Source organism: Nerophis lumbriciformis, linkage group LG01 (genome assembly GCF_033978685.3).
Source record: "Nerophis lumbriciformis linkage group LG01, RoL_Nlum_v2.1, whole genome shotgun sequence".
NCBI classification, from domain to species: Eukaryota; Metazoa; Chordata; class Actinopteri; order Syngnathiformes; family Syngnathidae; genus Nerophis; species Nerophis lumbriciformis.
This window is the reverse complement of record NC_084548.2, coordinates 51,848,898-51,863,337: the sequence shown is the minus strand read 5'-3', so window position 1 is coordinate 51,863,337 and position 14,440 is coordinate 51,848,898. Positions and strand designations below refer to the sequence as shown.

Genomic DNA, 14,440 nt, shown 5'->3' with positions numbered 1-14,440 from the left:
TCAGTTGAGTCGGTCCATAGGTTGCCTGTAGGGATTTTTAATGTCCAGCAGATGTCAGTATTTAGTGACACAGTATCAATACAGTTTTGCAATGTGTCGAAACGATTCATGACGCCTCATCAACCCATCACTAGTAGCACACTACAATAAATAACAGCAATTACCCAATATAACTGATAAATAGGGAAACAACTTCCCTGGTGTAATTTGACATTTTATTGGCAATAAAATATTAACCTTTACCTATATAGAAGCAGTAGTGTGACTCGGCATTATTTCATCAGTAACGCAGTCCAAAAGCATGGATTGTAGCTGAGATAGGCTCTAGCGCCCCCCGCGACCCCAAAGGGAATAAGCGGTAAAAAAATGGATGGATGGATGGATGGAATCAATTCCCCACGTTGCACTGCGACTGTGACGTTTGAAGCGTCGCGCTTTTATGACGTCAGGCATAAAACGGCTTCCATGCAGTTGGTACGTACGTGCTTTAATGTGTCTCTACTACTATCCGAGGTAATCCTTCTCTTGTTTGAGTAATCTTACTAAACTTGCATCCTTATTTTACTCTTTTAAGACTGACACTTCGCCATGAGAGCCAAGGTATGTAAATACATTTCCCTTTGTGACAAAAATGACTCTTATTTGACGCTTACGTTTGCTTGCTAGTAGCTAGCTTGCTAACTCGATTAGTGTGTCCACCTTTTAGTGCTGTGTAATGATTGGTCGTGTTTTAATTCGAAATGTACGTAGATGGTAACGAATTAAACGTTTATATACATTTTTTTAACATGTTTGGTTTTCATCTTGCTCAGTGGAGAAAGAAGCGCATGCGCAGGTAAGAAGTCACGCTTAGCCACACTGCCGGATGTTTTATTTCAATCCAAATTAACCTTTTAATGTCATTACATAGGCTGAAGCGCAAAAGGAGAAAGATGAGGCAGAGGTCCAAGTAAGCTGTCTTCTGGGGGTCGTGGCTGTGATGTTAGTCCGTACCCGGAGAGAAGAGAGTGCAGCTGGAGGGCCAGGGCGGCCTTCATGTTGGAGTCCTTCCATCATCATGCCCGCATGAGGCGCGAGTTGCTCACCAATGTCTGCAGGTCGGAGGACTGTTTTTGGTGATATTCTGGACTCTGGTTGTTCCTTTTGACTTCTTTTCAATGTTCAAACTTTTTTTATGCTTTGATTAAAGGTTTGGGTGTTTTTAAATCAATAGCAATTGGTTGAGTGTTTACTATTGAGTGGGCCCGTGCGTTTCCCACCTTCAGTTTTTGATTGAGACTTTTATTAGTAGGTTGCACAGTGAAGTACATATTCCGTACAATTGACCACTAAATGGTAACACCTGAATAAGTTTTACAACTTGTTTAAGTCGGGGTCCACTTAAATTAATTCATGATACAGATATATACTATCAGATATATACTATCATAATAATACAGTCATCACACAAGGTAATCATCAGGGTGTATACATTGAGATCAGAAGGCATAAGAAAAAGTATCTACATTTGATTTACGTTTGATTATTAACAATCCGGTGAGGGTGTTAATTTAGGGTTGAAGTTACCTGGAGGTGTACTTTTATTGCGGTTTTGAAAGAGGATAGAGATGCCCTTTCTTTTACACCTGTTGGGAGCGCATTCCATATTGATGTGGCATAGAAAGAGAATGAGTTAAGACCTTTGTTAGATCGGAATCTGGGTTTAACGTGGTTCGTGGAGCTCCCCCTGGTGTTGTGGTTATGGCGGTCATTTACATTAAGGAAGTAGTTTGAAATGTACTTCGGTATCAGGGAGGTGTAGCGGATTTTGTAGACCAGGCTCAGTGCAAGTGATGTCCGACTTCAATAATTACCTCTCAAAATACCATAATTGATGTCACCACATGATCATTGCTGGAGAAATACTTGACAGGAACACATTTACGTCCCACTGGGCATTGAATCACAGCTGTATACAAAACGGGTTATTTTCTGATCAATTAAAACATACCGTAAATTTCTCTGCTTGCCTTATGACTCTTCCGGTCAATAAAGTTTGATTCACAGTACACACTTCTCTGCCCTGACCACATGATGGTGGCAAATACACGTGTAACAATGTTAATTAAATGACAAGCATGACACACTTTAACAAGAGTTGACTACTTTTAGTTGTAACAGAACAGCTACTGCCAACAACTTGCAATCTGATTGGCTATCGCAACTGTCTCAAGTATGTGTTCTCAAATTTATCCGCTAACGGTCCGATGAGTATCCAATCACAGGACGCGTAAATGTCATGTTCAACCTTAGGCCAGCTAGAAGGCCTTACTGACAACAACTCATGATCTGATTGGCTATCGTAACTGTCCATCACTGTACGTCCCCGATCACATACAGTGCACTGACGCCTGCATTGTTGATTCTGAAGGCGTCTGGCAGATTTGGTACAGCATGGCAACATAAGCTAGCTGAATTTTGATTGGATACAAACTAAAACTAAAAACAACAGCACTGGAATGAGCATATGACAGAGTATGAATACTTTTAGTTATTTAGGGAAAGTAAATTAATTATTTTTTATCTTTAATTATGATGATGATTTCTGGTTGTTAGGCCAGCAGAGAAGGCCGTGCTGGCCCTGACTGCACACCACTGCTATTTATACTTTCTGTAGTGTACACATAGACTTTTGAGTCCCCGATTGACTGTTTAGTGTACAGTTGTCCAACTCAAGACCTGGGGGCCATATCTGGCCCACCACATTATTTTAGGTGGCCCACAAGCCTTGTAATACACTAAATGTAGTTTGTTTTCTGACTGTAAAATATACATGTACTACATACAATTGTATATATTTGTATTCAATATCTAATATAACATATACATTTTCTTTACCGAAATAAAAAAATACACAAACACATGCTTAGCTTATGTATAAATCTGTAATAATATTATGTTTATGTAACTTTAGTTATATTTGTTTGAATTTAAGTTGGAATGAAGCAATCCAATGAACTAGTTTTTTCGTGTTTCCTAGTATTGTAAAATATACTAAAATTGCAAACTTTCTGTTAAAAATATGTGACTTATTATTTCAAAGAAAGGTGTCCATTAAATTGTATATTGTAAAGGACAATTGATTTTACTGAAGAAAGAAAAAAAGAACTGGTGCCGTTTTCTATTTACAGTAATAAACCACAAAAACAACCACCATAGAATTTGCAAATAAAAAAATCAGATCTCACCAGAATTCCGCCATAAAAAAACACAGTTTTTAATACACCGTCAATATGGTTGAAACGTGAAGTGGCATCATTTTACAGTAATATGCTGTTTTAAAAATAAATTAAAAAAACATTATTTTATAAATTTCTGGCGACTTAGCAGCCAGGCTACAGATTTTTTTAGGGCATATGTAAAAATAAATTAAAAATGTGTGTGTGTGTATGTATATATATGTGTATGTATGTATGTGTATATATATATATATATATATATATATATATATATATATATATATAGGTAATTCCTTACATATTTATATTCATATGTTACTCACTGTTACAAGCAGCCCTCTGAGAAAAGCCATAACTGCGATGCAGCCCACAAGGAAAACAGGTTTGAGTCGTTTGACAACCTTGAATTAGGTAATCTAAAAATATTGAATTAGTTACATTTTGAGGTTTAGTGTAATCTATGCATTACATTTAATAACAGGTACTTCATACAGTCAGAAGCCAAACATGTCAAACCGTTTTCCCCTCAAGTATATGGTGTCTAATGCTAAAATATGGTAATATTTTGTAAATTATGAATGTATGCCGGACAGACCTGGCAGGCCCAAACGCATTGTGAGGGTTTGCTGGGAACGTCTGGCAGAGTCTCCTGTCAGAGAGAGTTTCAATTCCCACCTCCGGAAGAACTTTGAACATGTCACGAGGGAGGTGCTGGACATTGAGTCTGAGTGGACCATGTTCCGCACCTCTATTGTCGAGGCGGCTGATTGGAGCTGTGGCCGCAAGGTAGTTGGTGCCTGTCGTGGCGGTAATCCTAGAACCCGTTGGTGGACACCGGCGGTGAGGGATGCCGTCAAGCTGAAGAAGGAGTCCTATCGGGTTCTTTTGGCTCATGGGACTCCTGAGGCAGCGGACAGGTACCGACAGGCCAAGCGGTGTGCGGCTTCAGCGGTCGCGGAGGCAAAAACTCGGACATGGGAGGAGTTCGGGGAAGCCATGGAAAACGACTTCCGGACGGCTTCGAAGCGATTCTGGACCACCATCCGCCGCCTCAGGAAGGGGAAGCAGTGCAATGTCAACACCGTGTATGGTGCGGATGGTGTTCTGCTGACCTCGACTGCGGAAGTTGTGGATCGGTGGAGGGAATACTTCGAAGACCTCCTCAATCCCACCAACACGTCTTCCTATGAGGAAGCAGTGCCTGGGGAATCTGTGGTGGGCTCTCCTATTTCTGGGGCTGAGGTTGCTGAGGTAGTTAAAAAGCTCCTCGGTGGCAAGGCCCCGGGGGTGGATGAGATCCGCCCGGAGTTCCTTAAGGCTCTGGATGCTGTAGGGCTGTCTTGGTTGACAAGACTCTGCAGCATCGCGTGGACATCGGGGGCAGTACCTCTGGATTGGCAGACCGGGGTGGTGGTTCCTCTCTTTAAAAAGGGGAACCGGAGGGTGTGTTCTAACTATCAATCAATCAATCAATCAATCTTTATTTATATAGCCCTAAATCACAAGTGTCTCAAAGGGCTGCACAAGCCACAACGACATCCTCGGTACAAAGCCCACATACGGGCAAGGAAAAACTCACCCCAGTGGGACGTCGATGTGAATGACTATGAGAAACCTTGGAGAGGACCGCATATGTGAAGTGTGAAGTGAAGTGAATTATATTTATATAGCGCTTTTCTCTAATGACTCAAAGCGCTTTACATAGTAAAACCCAATATATCTAAGTTACATTTAAACCAGTGTGGGTGGCACTGGGAGCAGGTGGGTAAAGTGTCTTGCCCAAAGACACAACGGCAGTGACTAGGATGGCGGAAGCGGGGATTGAACCTGCAACCCTCAAGTTGCTGGCACGGCCGCTCTACCAACCGAGCTATACCGCCCCCTATATGTGGGTAACCCCCCCCCCTCTAGGGGAGACCGAAAGCAATGGATGTCGAGTGGGTCTGACATAATATTGTGAGAGTCCAGTCCATAGTGGATCCAACATAATAGTAAGAGTCCAGTCCATAGTGGGGCCAGCAGGACACCATCCCGAGCGGAGACGGGTCAGCAGCGCAGAGATGTTCCCAGCCGATGCACAGGCGAGCGGTCCACCCCGGCTCCCGACTCTGGACAGCCAGCACTTCATCCATGGCCACCGGACCTGTGCCCCCCCCCCCCCCCCCCTCCCCCTCAAGGAAAAGGGGAGCAGAGGAGAAAAGAAAAGAAACGGCAGATCAACTGGTCTAACAGTCTATCGTGGGATCACACTCCTCAGCCTTCCCGGTAAGGTCTATTCAGGTGTACTGGAGAGGAGGCTACGCCGGATAGTCGAACCTCGGATTCAGGAGGAACAGTGTGGTTTTCGTCCTGGTCGTGGAACTGTGGACCAGCTCTATACTCTCGGCAGGGTCCTTGAGGGTGCATGGGAGTTTGCCCAACCAGTCTACATGTGCTTTGTGGACTTGGAGAAGGCATTCGACCGTGTCCCTCGGGAAGTCCTGTGGGGAGTGCTCAGAGAGTATGGGGTTTCGGACTGTCTGATTGTGGCGGTCCGCTCCCTGTATGATCAGTGTCAGAGCTTGGTTCGCATTGCCGGCAGTAAGTCGGACACGTTTCCGGTGAGGGTTGGACTCCGCCAAGGCTGCCCTTTGTCACCGATTCTGTTCATAACTTTTATGGACAGAATTTCTAGGCGCAGTCAAGGTGTTGAGGGGATCCGGTTTGGTGGCTGCAGGATTAGGTCTCTGCTTTTTGCAGATGATTTGGTCCTGATGGCTTCATCTGGCCAGGATCTTCAGCTCTCACTGGATTGGTTCGCAGCTGAGTGTGAAGCGACTGGGATGAGAATCAGCACCTCCAAGTCCGAGTCCATGGTTCTCGTCCGGAAAAGGGTGGAGTGCCATCTCCGGGTTGGGGAGGAGATCTTGCCCCAAGTGGAGTAGTTCAAGTACCTCGGAGTCTTGTTCACGAGTGAGGGAAGAGTGGATCGTGAGATCGACAGGCGGGTCGGTGCGGCGTCTTCAGTAATGCAGACGCTGTATCGATCTGTTGTGGTGAAGAAGGAGCTGAGCCGGAAGGCAAAGCTCTCAATTTACCGGTCGATCTACGTTCCCATCCTCACCTATGGTCATGAGCTTTGGGTTATGACCGAAAGGACAAGATCACGGGTACAAGCGGCCGAAATGAGTTTCCTCCGCCGGGTGGCGGGGCTCTCCCTTAGAGATAGGGTGAGAAGCTCTGTCATCCGGGGGGAGCTCAAAGTAAAGCCGCTGCTCCTCCACATCGAGAGGAGCCAGATGAGGTGGTTCGGGCATCTGGTCAGGATGCCACCCGAGCGCCTCCCTAAGGAGGTGTTTAGGGCACGTCCGACCGGTAGGAGGCCACGAGGAAGACCCAGGACACGTTGGGAAGACTATGTCTCCCGGCTGGCCTGGGAACGCCTCGGGATCCCCCGGGAGGAGCTGGACGAAGTGGCTGGGGAGAGGGAAGTCTGGGCTTCCCTGCTTAGGCTGCTGCCCCCGCGACCCGACCTCGGATAAGCGGAAGAAGATGGATGGATGGATGGATGAATGTTTGTGTCAAATGTCAAACATACAAGCATCCCCAATAACTTGCAGCAAGCAAGCGCTTTTCAGTCATTTTTAGGCAAGGCGTCTATCGCTCATGGGAACATTGGGAGGAAAACAAAACAAATGTTTTCGGGGGTTGTTTTTTTTGTTTTTTTAGCAGAAACTCTGTCAGTCTTGCTTGTATGTAAGCAATGTACAAATTTAGTACTGGTAAATTCCTCAAAACATCTCATGACTTGAATTGCTGTGGGAATGTTGTAACCTTAGTTCAGAGCTCATTCAACACAACCTGTGTCCCCTGTAGAAGGAAACTCTAATTTAGTTTGACCCCAAATCGATTTATGCTTTCCCTCAAGGTGGACACTGCACTTCAATATAACTATAGTTTCTATCAGAACTATGTAGTATCTGAAGGTGCTTAAAGGAACTCCTGAAACTTTGAAGGCAGAGGATTTCAAAGGTGAGGTGCTAGAAGACTTCATGTTAGTGCACCGCACCTTGAAAACTGCAAGAATGATGCAATATTTAATCAAAATTATGGGGATTTGGGGAGGCCACAACCTTATCTCACTGCGCCACAAACTTAAAAAAAAAAGAAAGGCCTCCCCCACAGTCATGATCATAGTGTGCAAAAATACTGAAATGAGGCCTATTAAATGTTACATGTCATGAGTTTGACCTTTCAAACATGACTTGTTTTCATTTCCTCATCATAGCACTTAAGACTGAATTCTGCTTCTGCTTTCTCCTTGTGTTTTGGCATAGTTGCTGCTTCTCAGCTGACAGGCATGGTCACCATGTGCGCTGTTTCACTTGTGCAAGTCACTACAGACCTTCTGGACACAGAATTTAAATTAATCTGCCAACATATCTGCAGCTTCCTTCCTTAAACCTGACTTGTCTTTACAGTCTTTTAATTTGGGTTTCTACATAACAGCTACAAGAAGACTACTAATTTTCTTTTGGTCATATTTACTGTGCATAGAGATAGAAGTGACACTGGTGTATAACGCACTGCTATGGAATAAAAACACCAATTAAGGAGTTACGTTATATCAATTTTAGATGGTAGAAAATACATAAGTGAAGTGAATTACATTTATATAGCGCTTTTTCTCAAGTGACTCAAAGCGCTTTACATTGTGAAACCCAATATCTAAGTTACATTTAAACCAGTGTGCGTGGCACTGGGAGCAGGTGGGTAAAGTGTCTTGCCCAAGGACACAACGGCAGTGACTAGGATGGCGGAAGCGGGGATGGAACCTGGAACCCTCAAGTTGCTGGCACGGCCGCTCTACCAACCGAGCTATACCGCCCCAAAATAAATATACACTATATTGCCAAAAGTATTTGGCCACCTGCCTTTACTCACATATGAACTTGAAGTGCCATCCCATGGAATTGTCCAAAATGTTTTGGTATCCTGGAGCATTCAAAGTTCCTTTCGCTGGAACTAAGGGGCCAAGCCCAACTCCTGAAGAACAACCCCACACCATAATTTGTCCTCCACAAAATTTCACACTCGGCACAATGCAGTCCGAAATGTAGCGTTCTCCTGGCAACCTCCAAACCCAGACCTATACCTTATAAATAACTTTGATTAGAGCATTTTAGGTTTTCAAAAACGGTAACCCATGATCATCAAAATGATAACAAATCAAAGGTTGACATATTTCACTTGGTATGTAACACTAAATTGGCCCTTGTGTGTGAATGTGAGTGTGAATGTTGTCTGTATATCAGTGTTGGCCCTGCGATGAGGTGGCGACTTGTCCAGGGTGTACGCCGCCTTCCGCCCGATTGTAGCTGAGATAGGCTCCAGCGCCCCCCGCAACCCCGAAGGGAATAAGCGGTAGAAAATGGATGGATGGATGGATGTAATAAGATTATATCACATATTAGTTTCACATTTGAAGTTGGAATTGCTGAATATAAGTTTACACAATATTCAAATGTGACTTTCACCTGTACATGTTGTGTACTTGGCAGGTACCAAAACACTAAACCAGGGGTGCCCAAATGTTTTGCCTCCAATGGCCAAAATGAAATGTGCCAATGGGCCCCATTTTGTGTGAAGTCAATGGATGACAAGGTGTCATATGAAATTTTACCCTAAACATATTCCTAGCCTCTTCCTGCTCTGTCACTTATAAAATGTCACTTAGTGCCGGTGTATGTACTTGGTGCAAGCTCAGGAAGGATTGCAAATTAATTTTTTCAATCAATCAATCAATGTTTATTTATATAGCCCTAAATCACAAGTGTCTCAAAGGGCTGCACAAGCCACAACGACATCCTCGGTACAGAGCCCTCATAAGGGCAAGGAAAAACTCACCCCAGTGGGACGTCGATGTGAATGACTATGAGAAACCTTGGAGAGGACCGCATATGTGGGTAACCCCCCTAGGGGAGACCAAATGCAATGGATGTCGAATGGGTCTGACATAATATTGTTTTGAAATATATTGAACAATTTCCATGAATGTGGTTAAGAAGAAAACATGCATTAAGTTAATTTTTAAATAGGAAAATCGTTTTTACATAAACAAAGAGTGAATTATTTTTGTAGGGGTTTGGGGTGCCGCCAAATAAAATACTGCTTCAGGCCCCAATTTAGCCAGGGGCCTTGCAGACATGCCATGAAAGATTGTGTGAGCTTGAAAGTGGTTAGTATGAATCAGTGGCGGGCCGTGCGCTTCCCACCTAGGCCTTCAGTGATGTCCGACTTCAATGATTACCTCTCAAAATACCATCATTTATGTCACCACATGACCATTGCTGGAGAAACACTATACAGGAACACATTTACGCCCTACTGGCCATTAAATCACTTCGACAGTATACAAAACGGGTTATTTTCTGGCGCATTTAAAAATCAATAAACCCGCATCAGCAATTAAAACATATCTAATGTGGTACTGTCAAAATTAAAATTGCCAAAAAACATTAAACGTGAAAAAATTAAGAAATAAAACATTTGAACTCACAATTTGTAGCACCCATTCTACGCCGTATAGCCCCTCTTAGTCGGTTGATTCGAGTGGAAATGGTGGGCATTTCCCCATTTCATCGCCGACATCGTCTCACAAGATGTAGTTTTTCTTTAAATATACTTGAAAGTGACCTTGCAAATATGTATCTGCCACTAAATCAACGTTATGTTCTCCTTCTTTGTGGGTCAACACTTCCCGCTTCCTGCTAAATTGCAACTTGTGAATGGATACTCACTTTGGAATGACAAGTGAGTATCCAATCACAGTCTCGTTAACATCAGGCTACCTAGATAGGCTACTGTCAACAACCTGTGATCTGATTGGCTATCACAACTGTCTCTCAACTCTGTGTTCTCAAATTCATCCGCTAACGGTCCCGGTGAATATCCAATCACATGACGCGTACATGTCACGTTCAACCTTAGGCCAGCTAGAGCAGTGTTTTTCAACCTTTTCTGAGCCAAGGCACATTTTTTTCATTGAAAAAATCTGGAGGCACACCACCAGCAGAAAACAAACAAATTAAACTCATTAGCCGATATTGACAATAAAAAGTTATTCTCGCAATTGTTGGATATGACTTTAAACCAAAACTAAGCATGCATCACTATAGCTCTTGTCTCAAAGTAGGTGTAAGGTCACGACCTGTCACATCACGGCGTGACTTATTTTGAGTTTTTGGGTGTTTTCCTGTGTTTAGTGTTTTAGTTCTTGTCTTGCGCTCCTATTTTGGTGGCTTTTCCTCTTTTGTTGGTATTTTCCTGTAGCAGTTTCATGTCTTCCATGAACGCTATTCCCAACACCTGCTTTGTTTTAGCAATCAAAAATATTTAAGTTGTGCGGACGCTATCCTTCTTTGTGTGGACATTGTTGATTGTCATGTCATGTACGGATGTACTTTGTGGACACCGTCTGCTCCACACGCCTTATGTCTTTGCTGTCGTCTAGCATTCTGTTTTTGTTTACTTTGTAGCCAGTTCAGTTTTAGTTCTGCATAGCCATCCCTAAGCTTCAATGCCTTTTCTTAGGGGGACTCACCTTTTGTTTATTTTTTATTTAAGCATTAGACACTTTATTACCTGCACACTGCCTCCCGCTGTTTCCGACATCTACAAAGCAATTAGCTACCGGCTGCCACCTACTGATATGGAAGAGTATTTCACAGTTTCTCGAGCTCTAGACAGCACCGACACTCAACAACGGCACATTTGCGGATTATAATTACTGGTTTGCAAAAAATATTTTAACTCAATTAGGTGAAATTACATAATCTCCCACGGAACACCAGACTGTATCTCCCAGTGGTTGAAAAACACTGAGCTTGAAGGCCTTACTGACAACAACTCGTGTCTGTCAACTGTACGTCCCTGTTCACTTACAGTGCACAGACGCCCGCATTGTTGATTCTGAAGGCCTCTGGCAGATTTCATACAGCATGGCAACATAAGCTAGCTGAATTCTGATTGGATACAAACTCTAAACTAAAAACAACAGCACTGGAAAGAGCATAATATGACATTAAGAGAATATGAATAATTTTAGATATTTAGGGAAAGTAAATTAAAAATTACTTTTATCTTTAATTATGGTCATGATTTCTGGTTATGTTAGGCCAGCAGAGAAGGCCTTGCTGGCCCTGACGGCACACCACTGGTATGAATATGTAATACATTTCAGAAGTATTTCCTTTTGTCTTTCTAGTGAGCAGGTGGCTTATTTATGATTGACTGACTCCAAAACAAATCCTGTAAATAGTGTCATGGTCTGTGTGAGGAGATCGCCATGTTTGCAGAGTAAAAGACCAACAAACTTTACACCCTTTGAGCAAATACGGCTAATTTGGCTTTTCAGACGCAACTCTTTCACTGCCTCAAGTGACGGTAGTGCAGCTGGGACTGGTGCATAAACATTGCATTAGTGATAATGCATTATAAATAAGAGCTGTAACACTGTCAATATGTACCAGGATTTCACAGAATTAAACAGTATTGTTTCACAGTATCATTCTGTCAGCAAAATGTACTGTAACATTACAACACATGACTGTAAAAAAAATTGCGATACCCTTATATTTCACAGGGATGAACTGTTGATTTCACAGTAAAATACTGTAATCAGATAGTCCTCTGTAATAGTAACAGTATGCTGTTAAAACAAGAGAGTATGACATTACAACTGTGAGGTTACAGCATTTAGTTCTAGCTTCGGGAACATTTTATATTAGTTGTTGTGAACAAAATTATCACGGTTATAATTGTTATCATGGTATTGTTGAATGTGCTCAAAAAGTACTTATACACACACTCCAATATTTTGACCAAGTTTTTGTTTTTAAATAACTAAAATAAATAGGCCCACTGTTAGAAATCCCACTATTGTGTATGCTTTGTGTTTCTTATGCGTCACTGATTATGTTCTGGCGGGCGTTGTGGCCTCCCACTCTGTTCAGTGGTCCTTAAACGCACCTTAAAAACACAGCCGTCTGGTATTCCTCAAAGTGTCAATCACTCTCTTTAAGAGAGAGTTACGGAGGCCAGCCTGTGTGGCTGGGCCATGTGTACGTTGGTAAATCCTCACTCCCTGACGACCTTAAGAGCAGTGCTGGCTAATGGGTTGATAGCCCAGGCTTTTAGCTCGGTAGCCAGCACACTTGTCTCTCATGCAGACAACCCATGTTCTAATTACGGGAAGTACAGAAAATAGCAGGGACTGAACCAAGTGGGTTAAAAGTGCACAGCTCGGAGGTTCAGTGTACAAACTCTAGGCCCGGGGGCCAGATCTATGGAAGTAGAATTGTCTCACATCAACTTATACATATCAATATGATATTATACATATGCATATATTAATACATATACAAATACAAATGTGATATACAAATAAATAAATAATTTGTATAAATAAACGCGTATTTGTAAATATATTTTTGAGATTTGAAAATATATACAAATAAAATTTATAAATATAAAAATGTGACATACAAATAAATCAAGAATTTGTATAAATATGTATTTGTAAATATATTTTTGAGATTTGTATATAAATATGCTTGATTTTGTATTTGTATTTGTATTGAATTTGCATATGTGGATGGCTTTTTTGCTTTTGTGTCGATGAGACATTCCTACCACAAACCAGATGCACAAATAAATGTGACCTACACACTCCCCTGAACAACCAGCAGAGGGCACTGCAGCCAGAGCGGTCTGGGTCACAGAGCATTATATGCATTATATGCAAAATGCCCGGAGTTCTCGCACAAAAACAATCCACGTCTTTACAGAGAGAACGCACAACGGGCCTGAGCTAGCTAACGTTAGCATTGTATTAGCTAATGCTAATTTATCCAGTTAATCTGAAAGACTATGCTAGCGGCTTATTTTATTGTATCAATGCCGTTTAATGACCTTGTCCCGATGTAGATACTGATCTCTTATCAGTGCAATGTGTATCAAATCATCATCATATATCAATCATCATATGACCCTCCCTAGTGTGCCTCTCATTGGCTCGCCAGTGTCTGACCATGTCTGTGACCCAGACCGCTCTGGCTGCAGTGTGTAGGTCACATTTATTTGTGCATCTGGTTTGTGGTAGGAATGTCTCATTGACACAAAAGCAAAAAAGTGATCCACATACGCAAATTCAAAACAAATACAAATACAAAATCAAGCATATTTATATTCACATCTCAAAAATATATTTACAAATAAACGTTTATTTATACAAATTCTTGATTTATTTGTAAGTCACATTTTTATATTTATAAATTGTATTTGTATATATTTTCAAATCTCAAAAATATATTTACAAATACGCGATTATTTATACAAATTATTTATTTATTTGTATATCACATTTGTATTTGTATATTTATTAATATATGCATATGTATTAATATCATATTGATATATATAAGTTTATGTGAGACAATTCTACTTTCATACAGATCTGGCCCACCACATTCAATGTGACCTGTGAAAGCTTTGACATACTATGCGTTTATAAAGTACTTTATCTTTTCTTACAAAATGTCTTTATTCTTTCCATTTTGACGGGGAAAAAATATATGTATTGCATAACTTTTAAATGTTACTATTATCTAATAATGCAACAAATATAACACTATTATACATAAGAAACTTTTTTGTTAAAATAAAAAGGATGATAAATATCTGCTAGACTTATGATTACACAGCAAATTTTCCATCACTGTAAAAATGACTAGGTTTTACAGTAAAAACTGGCAGCTCAGTTGCCATAATTTTACCGTAAAAAAACTATAGTACCGTTTTTCCATTTACAGCAATATGCTGTAAAACCGTTGTAAATTTTACTGTAAAATTATAGCGACTGAGCTGCCAGTTTTTTGCTGCAAAATCTAACAATTTTTTAATAATCAAACGCTCAGGCAATTGTACAATCATCATAAGGTGAATCCCTATGCATTTTCATTCATAAATTATTCACGATTACAAGCGGCCCTCTGAGGGCAGTCATAACTGTGAGTTTGACACCCCTGCCTTAGTTGCTCAGGCAGCCATGTGTTTATATAAGTTTACTGTAGATCGGCATCTGTCATTTCTTAATGGGGAACAATGTTATGTCTCTTGTTTTAATGTTAGCATTTGAGCGAGTGCCAGTCGGTCCATGAGTTCATCAAAGTGCAGTTATCAAT

At 41.5% G+C, this 14,440-nt stretch overlaps 1 long non-coding RNA gene across 1 annotated transcript; it reads left to right on the top strand.

The window, feature by feature from the left end:
* Nucleotides 1-467: 467 nt before the first annotated feature.
* On the top strand, nt 468-1,210 carry LOC133613977 (uncharacterized). The gene is made up of 3 exons (XR_009816524.2): nt 468-600; nt 813-835; nt 911-1,210. It is a non-coding gene; the product is annotated as an uncharacterized lncRNA (long non-coding RNA).
* The last annotated feature ends 13,230 nt before the right edge of the window (nt 1,211-14,440 follow it).